This window comes from Somniosus microcephalus, chromosome 28, assembly GCF_052327205.1.
Source record: "Somniosus microcephalus isolate GS21.2 chromosome 28, FLI_Smic_1.0, whole genome shotgun sequence".
Taxonomy (NCBI): Eukaryota; Metazoa; Chordata; class Chondrichthyes; order Squaliformes; family Somniosidae; genus Somniosus; species Somniosus microcephalus.
The window spans coordinates 19,000,226-19,009,806 of record NC_141014.1 but is presented as its reverse complement, the minus strand read 5'-3'; the positions used below and the strand labels follow the sequence as shown (position 1 = coordinate 19,009,806).

The 9,581-nt window shown below is 49.6% G+C and overlaps 1 protein-coding gene across 1 annotated transcript in view; it reads left to right on the top strand.

Annotated features, from left to right (window-relative positions):
- Positions 1-479: 479 nt before the first annotated feature.
- The window catches only part of LOC147099023 (protein shisa-9-like), a 144,659-nt gene continuing 135,557 nt past the window's right edge, over positions 480-9,581 (top strand). Inside the window, exon 1 of the mRNA XM_085969573.1 lies at positions 480-1,005. The gene's annotated coding sequence lies outside the window, so the exon portion shown is untranslated. The remainder of the gene's footprint in view (positions 1,006-9,581) is intronic.

The window sequence follows — 9,581 nt, the reverse complement described above, 5'->3', positions numbered from 1 at the left end:
AAGGGCAGGTATATGGAGTTAGGTCGCAGATCAGCCATGATCTCATTGAATGGCGGAACAGGCTCGAGGGGCTGAATAGCCTCCTCATGTTCCTATGATGGTGGAACTGAGCGATGCATTGGGTTAAACACTGGCTTTTTGACACAGGTTGGTGAGAGGAAAGTCTCCTGTCTGCTCAGTGCCGGGCCAGTAGTTGGCATCAAATTGCTAATCTCACTCAGAGAGGCCACAAGATGGCTGGTGCGGGCGATGAGGCAATGTCAGGCCTGCGGCTGTAGGGGGACACTCTCCCGAGAGGGAGGAAGGCAGTAGATGGAGCCTCACTCTGCACCTCCTCGGTGATGGACTCTCTGGCACGCCTTCCCCTTCGGGTGCACAGCATGATCCCAGAAACGTCGAACGGGAATGAAACTGAATTAAGGGGAGGAGGGGGTGGGGGGACAATGAGTGGTGTCAGGAATTCGTTTTCAAGTTCAAACTCGCCAAAAGGGTTAAACACAGCCCCGATTCAAAATAGGACGCGCCGTCGACTTGTAATCTCCCTTTGATTTCAAAAGGCCCCACAGAGCGCCCCTTCATCCCAAGTCGCTGATGACACTAATGGGGTTTCTTTTACAACAGCGGCTTAAACCCTGTCAGAGATCAGGCTGGAGCTTTCTTCGTCTGCCTGCTGATTGCTCACTCGCGGAGCTGTCATCTCATTGCTTGCTCTGCGATCAGTGGCGCTTAGCGAAGAACTGCAATGCCAGATTAATTCCGGCACTCAATAGACCAGAGAGAGAGAGAGAGAGAGAAAGAGAGAGCGAGAGAGAGAGGGAGCGAGAGAGATACACAGATAGAGGAAAAAACAAGAGACTGTCCCTCGACAACAAGCTGCAGGAGTTCATCTATAACAAGCTAAGTAGCTACAATGCCCAGCTGAAAGCTTTGGATTAACAGTAGAACACCAACAAGCTTAATAAACTCGTGAATCGGAGTCAACCTTGTTGCTTTAATCAATTTCTGGTAAGTTTTTTTTATTTTAATCTTTAACGACAGGATTTAATCCTTCTGTTCTATGGACTCGGTTCCTGTTATTGGTGGCTGTTTGATGTAAAGATATTTCATTGACTCCCCTGAACTACCTGAAGCACATAACACCGGATGGCAGCGTAACAGTCGAGACACTTTTTTTATTGGTCTCTCTCTCCGGTAATGGACTGTTTATCTTTGCTTCGTACGCAGGGAGAATAAGCTGAAATGGATTAAAACTTTAACGGTAGCTGTGTACCGCAGGGGATCTTAGTTTAACAGGGAGACAAGAGAGAAGGGGGGGGGGGGGGAGAAAGGGGCAGAGGGAGAAAGAAGGGGAGACAGAAAAGGGGGAGAGGAGACACACAGTGAGTGAGAAAAGGAGATTGAGGCGAGGAGAGAGGAGAGAGAGGAGAAACGGTGAGGGGAAGGGAAGATAATGAGAGAGACAGCGGCAGAGCGACTGACAGACTGGAGGGGGAGAGAGATGGGAAGAGGGGGCAGAAAGGAAGGAAGGCAAGGAGAGAAACAGAAAGAGACAGTGGAACAAAAGTGAAAGAAACAGAGGGGAAAAGAGGGAAAGTGCGGGAGAGAAAGTAAGAACAGGTGGAGAGTGGTAAAGAGAAAGAGTGTGGCAACATAAGATGTAACTTGTCATGCCAATAAAGCGATTTGAATTGAATTGAATTGAATTGAGTGAGAGAGACCAGCAGCACTGGGGAAACAGAAGACAGCAAGAGACAATGGGACAAAAGGGGAGAGACTGCAAGGAAAAGCAACAGTGAAAGAGATTTGAAGGGAGAGACAGACGGACATTCGATGGAAGAGAAAGAGATCGGCTGACCATGAAGGATAGGAAATGGACAGAGAGACAGAAATAAGGGGATGGAGAGCGTGAGTGAGAAAGTGAAAGAGGGAATGGTTCTTAAACTCCTTCCCTGAACAGAAAGATTTCTGATCTGCTTCCTTAACCCTTTCAGCAGGGAGGTCTGGAGAGGTTGTTAGATCAGCATTAAGTCTGAACTTCAGAATCATAGAATGACACAGCACAGCCATTCGGCCCATCGTGCCTGTGCCGGCTCTTTGAAAGAGTGATCCAATTAGTCCCACTCCCCGGCTCTTTCCCCACAGCCCTGCAAATTTTCCCCTTCAAGTATTTATCCAATTCCCTTTTTGAAAATGATTATATAATCTGCTTCCACCGCCCTTTCAGGCAGCGCATTCCAGATCATAACAGCTCGCTGCGTATAAGCATGGTTCCTCATGTCGCCTCTGGTTTTTTTTGCCAATCACCTTAAAGAGGAGGAAGGGAACTTTGATGAACTTATCTCTGTGCATTCTATTTGGTCTTGTGATTGGTTGTTTTTTTTCCTATCCTGATAACCATTAATAGAATCACCTACACCTCAGTCACCGCTCACGAGTGGTGTAACGTTGTGAGTCAACGTGAAGGTAGGGGAGAATCTTGAGCTGATCGCGAGTGGAGAGAATTCCCTCGAAGCTAACGAGGAGGATTCAACCAGAACAACAGTGTTGTTGAATGCTTTCGGTGTCGAGAGCTCGCAGTGGAATTAATTGTATCGGATTAACAAGGATGGAGTTACAAAATGATTTCGTTATCATAGAAATTTACGGCACAGAAGGAGGCCATTCGGCCCATCGTGTCTGTACCGGCTGAAAAAGAGCTCTCCAGCCTAATCCCCCGTTCCAGCTCTTGGTCCTTAGCCCTGTAGGTTAGGACACTTCAAGTGCAGATCCAAGTACTGTTTAAATGTGATGCGGGTTTTTGCCTCTACCACCCTTTCAGGCAGTGAGTTCCAGACCCCCACCATCCGCTGGGTGAACAATGTTCTCCTCACTTCCCCTCTAAAATGTTTCAAATTCTCATGTTCCTGGTGGTTAACAGGATTTCCCCCTCCCCCTGCTTGCATTCCCCAGATACCTCCTCTTAAAAGCATTGACTCCCAATTGGGGTCAGATTTCACAGGCAGTGGCTGTATTTTTTTTATTTATTCACGGGATGTGGGAGTCATTTATTGCCCATCCCTAAACACCCTTGAGAAGGTGGTGGTGAGCCGCCTTCTTGAACCGCTGCAGTCCGTGTGGTGAAGGTGCTCCTACAGTGCTGTTAGGGAGGGAGTTCCAGGATTTTGACCCAGCGACGATGAAGGAATGGCCGATATATTTCCAAGTCAGGATGGTGTGTGACCTGGAGGGGAACTTGGAGGTGCTGGCATTCCCATGCGCCTGCTGCCCTTGTCCTTCTAGGTGGAAGAGGTCGTGGGTTTAGGAGGTGCTGCCGAAGAAGCCTTGGCGAGTTGCTGCAGTGCATCTTGTAGATGGTACACACTGCAGCCACGGTGCGCCAGTGGTGGAGGGAGTGAATGTTTATGGTGGTGGATGGGGTGCCAATCAAGCGGGCTGCTTTGTCCTGGATGGTCCCTCAGCCAAGCAGCCACTCCTCGGGCGCGAGACTGGACAGTGAGTGTCGACATGACGGTCAACCATGGGGGGAAGGGCGATGGGTAAGGTTGCCAACTCTGGTTGGATGAATCCCTGGAGGATTCTTCACATAACCTCCCACAAGCAGGTAAACAGCCTTCTAAAAAAAAAAATCTACCTCCAGTACTTTTATAACTAAATAAACAAAAATGAAGAAGACTCAAGATTTTTTTTGATGCCTGTAAGATTTTTCTCCGGCGGTGAGCGCCCTGGAGATTAATTCAATTCAATTCAATTTTATTTGTCATATATGCAGCAGACGTGTGTACTGCACAATGAATGTTGATTTTTACGAGTCCTCCCAACTTTGGAATAAATATGGCACAACAATGATAAAAATACTAATAGAAATACAGTAATAATAAATAAGACAACAGTAATTAATAATAAATTATTTGTTCATGAGTCTTATGGCCTGGGGGTAGAAGCTGTTTCGAAACCTGCTGGTATGAGACCGTATACTTCGGGGTATCTTACCGGACGGGAGCAGGGCGAAGAGGTTGTGGCTGGGGTGGCTTCAATCTTCAATTCCTGGAGACTTTTCCCCCCTCCCCCCACATTCCCAACGGAGGAATGCTGCGGCCAATCGTAGCACCCTCGCACAGGCTAACTCAGCTGAGGCCAGGGAAAGAGGTGGGGAATCTTTAGAATTCTCTACCCCAGAGGGATATGGAGGCTCAGTCATTGGGTATATTCACAACAGAAGTCGATAGATTTCTGACTAGTAAGGGCATCAAGGGATATGGCGATAGGGCTGGTGAATGGAGTTGAGGCAGAAGATTAGCCATGATCTCATTGAATGGCGGAGCAGGCTCGAAGGGCCGAATGGCCGACTCCTGCTCCTATTTCTTATGTTCTTATGAGATGCCCCGGGGAGCCTCCAGCTGTGAACTAATCTCCTGGAGACTCAGGGCGAGCCACTCAGGAGAAAAATCATTGGGATTTCTTTTCAAAATTTCCTTTATTCGTTCAGAAAATGTTAGAGATGAGGGGGTGGTGTGTGGGAAGAATTGGCTATTCGGCTGGGTGAGGTTGTTGCAGGCTGGAATCCTTCAGGAATAGCTCCAACCAGACCCTAAAAGACCCCCCCAGGGACACCTCAGCTGCGGAAATTCCACCGTGTGTGTCAGCACCACAACTGGGGACAGCCGAGCCACAGTGGGAGTGGGGAGGGAGGGGCGACTGGGACAGTATTTGTTTTTAGATTAAATGGCATTTGCTTGGGTCGGAGGAAAAGGATTCGCTTACAGTGAAACAGCAGCAAGAAACGGGGGATTAATAAAGCCAGGATTTTTTTTTTTGGTTTGGCCTTTTGGTTTTTTTTGTGGGAACAGCTGGGGTCCGCTCTGAGAGCGAGCAGTTAATCGGGTGGAATGAATGCTTTAATTCAACGTTCCCAGTTAGTCTGTTTTCATGGATTCCCCGCAGGCACTGTCCCGTCACCTCAGCTTACAGACTGTTACAGACACCTCCGCTCCAAGCTCTGGATCCCGATATTCCTGTTTAAACTCCAGCAGGCGCTTTTCATCAGGTCGTTAAGGCTCACATTTCTGTGAAAACGAACCATTGGGTCATTTTTTTGGAGGGGCTTAACCCTTCCAGACTTCGCAAGAGCCCCGTCTCTCTCTATCTCTCTGTATTTTTCCCCAATTCTCTCCACTCCTCACCCGGGATCTGCCGAATCCCTGCCCGGAGGGAGGAGGGGGATTTTCGGCTCTGTGGCTGCCCCATCCGTGCGCGCGTGTGTGCCCCCGACGGTCGGCGGAGGCTGGCTATTCGACTACAGAGACCGGCACAAGCCCTGTTCTCGTCCCAGCTCCACAACGCACCCACTTGCCAGCAGGGGAGCAGTGCTGGCGACTGGTTTGATTCCGCCCCCCCCACCCCCACCCCCAATGCTGAGGCCAGCTGGAGTGCCCCGAAACCAAAGCAACTAACTCAGTCACCGACTAGGGATTGAACCTTGGTCTGCGCCCAGTTCAGCGCCCCGGAAGGGCAGGTACCGAGCCAGGGTGCCACCTAGTAATTAGTCTTAATTACAATACGAGCAGGGCATTGAGAACTTCCCAGCCCCTAAACTGGCCTTTTAATCTATTTCATTTCCTGTGTTTTTTCAGTCCTGACGAAGGGTTTCGACCAGAAACGTCGACTCTAATTTCTCTCCACGGATGTTGCCTGGCCTGCTGAGTTTTTCCAGCATTTTCTGTTGTTATTTCGGATTTCCAACATCTGCAGTATTTTGCTATCGGGCATTGAGAAGCTGGACTGGGGGCTGACAGACATATTTTGCCCGGTGGGTAGATCAGGCCAGGACCTAACACTCTCATATAAGTTAGATCCATGAATATAAAATCCAGTTCTTATACCTCGCACCCTGCTCCTGCCTCAGTTTCTTCTCACCCCTGGCCAGGATTTAGACACTCACCCTGGCACCTGTCTGAGGCTGAACCACTCCGTCCACCACCTTGCCGTCCTATCTGACCCTGAGATGAAGCTGATCCGACCCCATATCCATCGCTTACTTCCGCCTCCGTAACATCGCCCGTCTCCGCCCCTGCCTCAGCTCATCCGCTGCTGAAACCCTCATCCATGCCTTTGTTACCTCCAGACTCGACTATACCAACGCACTCCTGGCTGGCCTCCCACATTCTACCCGACGTAAACTTGAGGTCATCCAAAACTCGGCTGCCCGTGTCCTAACTCGCACCAAGTCCCGTTCGCCCATCACCCCGGTGCTTGCTGACTTACATTGACTTCCAGACAGGCTCCTTAACACCTACCTCTTTGGCCAAGATTTTGGTCACCTGCCCTAATATCGCACGGGGCTCGGTGTCAAATTTGGTTTTGATAATCGCTCCTGTGAAGCGCCCTGGGACGTTTTACTACGTTAAAGGCGCTAGATCAATGCAAGTTGTTGCTGTTGTTGTTAAATGTCAGCCTTTCCTGGGGTTCTGGGTGAGGGTGGCAGCTGTTTGCTACGTTAATCGTGGTGCCAAGCAAGAGAGAGTCACTTCCGGCTGCCAGTCCTGATTAAGCACACCATGATCTCTGCGTTAACACCACTTCCATACAGAGCTCCCTTCCAGGCTGCACTGTCTCAAACCTCTTTTATATAAGTGATCACTTTTTGAAGGGCAGTGAGTGTTGTTGTTGGTGCGTCTGTTTAAAAAAACAGCAGCTGCCATTTTGTGCCTGTAACATCTCACACACAGCTTTAAGATGGCGGCCAGTCAGTCTGGTTTTTCTGTTGGTTGAGAGGAGGTGAATGTTGGCCCAGGAGGCAGGGAGGTCCTCTTTGAATAGAACCGTGGGATCTGTCACTGGCAGAGCAAGTGTCGGGGATGTGACTACGATACTATTGCGGCAAATCTCTGGCCCTTCCTCATCACTAGCCAATCTCCGCACCCCATAGCAACATAGGAACAGGAGTAGACCATTCAGCCCCCCAAGCCTGTATCTTAACTCCATCTACCTGCCTTGGTTCCATAACCCTTAATACTCTTGACTAACAAAAAATCTGTTTTGAAACTTCAAATCCACCCCCAGCCTCAAGAGCTTTTTAAGGGAGAGTGTTCCAGATTGGTTGGGTTTATTTCCAATGCCAGATCTCTGTTTGGTCACGTTGAAGGCAACACCTGATTTCTGATTGGTCCCCTTGGTGTTTCTCTGGAATGTGCCTGCCTAAGTAATCAATTACTTTACAATGTGTAATTTGAGCTATGCTGACTGCCAGGCACCAGACAGAACAGAGCTCACTGGGAACAGACAGGGTTCACTCGCACGGGTTAAGACCTTCTCCCACCCCCCAAACAAGTTCCTGGCCCCCCAACAAGTTCCTAACCTTCCTCCCACCCCCCGAGTTTCTGACCTTTTCCCTCCCCAACGAGTTCCTGACCTTCCCCCCTCTCCCCACCCCCCATAGATGGGGCATTGTGTGTGGGTCACGGGTTGTTAACAGGTTTATTGGGTATGAAGTGAATAATGACAGTGTCGTGACTTCCAGATTTCGTCCTGTCCAATGATATCACTTGCCACACATGCACTGAGCTTTCGGAGAAATCAACCAGGTCTAGGTGGGGGGAGAGGGTGACCATGGTGCGGGTGTAAAGAGGGTGGGGTTGGAAGAACGTGATCCGTCTTACCATCTGGATCACATTCTTGTTCTCATTCCCCGCCCCCTTTAGACCTGGATCACGTTCTTCCCCCATCTCCACTGTGCTCTCTGTGCTCTTTACAACCCCCCCCTGCCGAGTTCCTGACCACCTCCCCCCTCCGATTCCCTCTCTCCCCCCTCTGATTCCCTCTCTCTCCCCCTCCAATTCCCTCTCTCCCCCTCCCTCCGATTCCCTCTCTCCCCCTCCGATTCCCTCTCTCCCCCCTCTGATTCCCACACCAACTAGATTGGCAGTCAGCTGCTTGTCCTCTGCTGCAGTCTCTTCAAGTGAATGTCAGAAGGCTCATAGAATGGTAACAGCACAGAAGGAGGCCATTCGGCCCATTGAGCCAGTGCCGGCTCTCTGCAGGAACACTTCAGGTAGTCTCCCCCGCCCTTTCCCCGTAGCCCTGCAATTTTTTTTCCTTCAGTTACTTCTCCAATTCCCTTTTGAAAGCCGTGATTGAGTCTGCCTCCACCACCCTTCCAGATCATAACCACTTGCTGCGTAAAAAGGTTTTTTCTTACGTCGCCTTTGGTTCTTCTGCCAATCACCTTAAATCTGTGTCCTCTGGTTCTCGATCCTTCTGCCAATGGGAACAGTTTCTCTCTATCTACTCTGTCCAGACCCCTCATGATTTTGAATGCCTCAAATCTCCTCTCAACCTTCTCTGCTCCAAGGAGAACAACCCCAGCTTCTCCAGTCAATCCACGTAACTGAAGTCCCTCATCCCTGGAATCATTCTTGTAAATCTTTTCTGCACCCTCTCTAAGGCCTTCACATCCTTCCTAAAGAGCGGTGCTCAGAATTGGACACAATACTCCTGTTGAGGCCGAACCAGTGGTTTATAAAGGCTCATCATAACTTCCTTGCTTTTGTGCGCTATGCCTCTATTCGCGAAGCCCAGGATCCCGTAAGCTTTTTTAACCACTTTCTCAACCTGCCCTGCCACTTTCAACGATTTGTGCACATATACCCCCAGGTCTCTCTGTTCATGCACCCTCTTTTAGGATTGTACCCATCAACAACAACAACTTGCATTTATATAGCACCTTTAACGTAGTAAAACACCCAAGGCGCTGCACAGTAGGCTACACAGAAGCTAAGCTTGTGCAATGCACAGACAAAGAGTAACTGCAGATCTGACAAAATATTTCCCCGATAATCCTTCAGCATGACATATTTTGTGTCAACTTTACCGACGTTCTCAGCTCCTAGCGGCTTATTACAGCAGCTGTGCCCTTCTTGCTGTTTTAATATGAATCGAGTTCCAGAATTTCTGTGAGCGGGAGGTAGGGACATTTGGGAAATAGCCAGCCAAGGAGAGCGCACTCCCTGATCAGCGCTGTGGCACCCCCACCCAGCTTGTGAAACAATCGTTACCACCCCCCCAAGTTCCCCCCTCCTTTTCACCTGCTAAATTCTGGCCGCCAAATCACAGGTCCAACCAGTAACTGGCTCACGAGCCCATCAGTCTGGACAGGTGCGCGGTCCCGGTAATGCGCTCTTTGCACGCGCTCAATGAGGCCTGGAGAAATCGCCCCACCAGCCTCATTTTTGGAACAGGAGGAGGCCATTCAGCCCTTCGAGCCTGTTCCACCATTCAATGAGATCATGGCTGATCTGTATCTTAACTCCATCTACCCGCCTTGGTTCCGTAACCCTTAATACTCTTGCCCAACAAAAATCGATCAATCTCAAATCATTCTGAAATTTTCAATTGAACCCCCGGCCTCAACAGCTTTTTGGGGGAGAGAGTTCCAGATTTCCACCACCCTTTGTGTGAAGAAGTGCTTCCTGACATCAGCCCTGAGCTGGCACAGGCACGATGGGCCGAATGGCCTCCTGTGCTGTACAATTCTAAGATTCTATCATTTTACCCACGGAACTGGCTGTGTTGGACAGGAGCAGCAG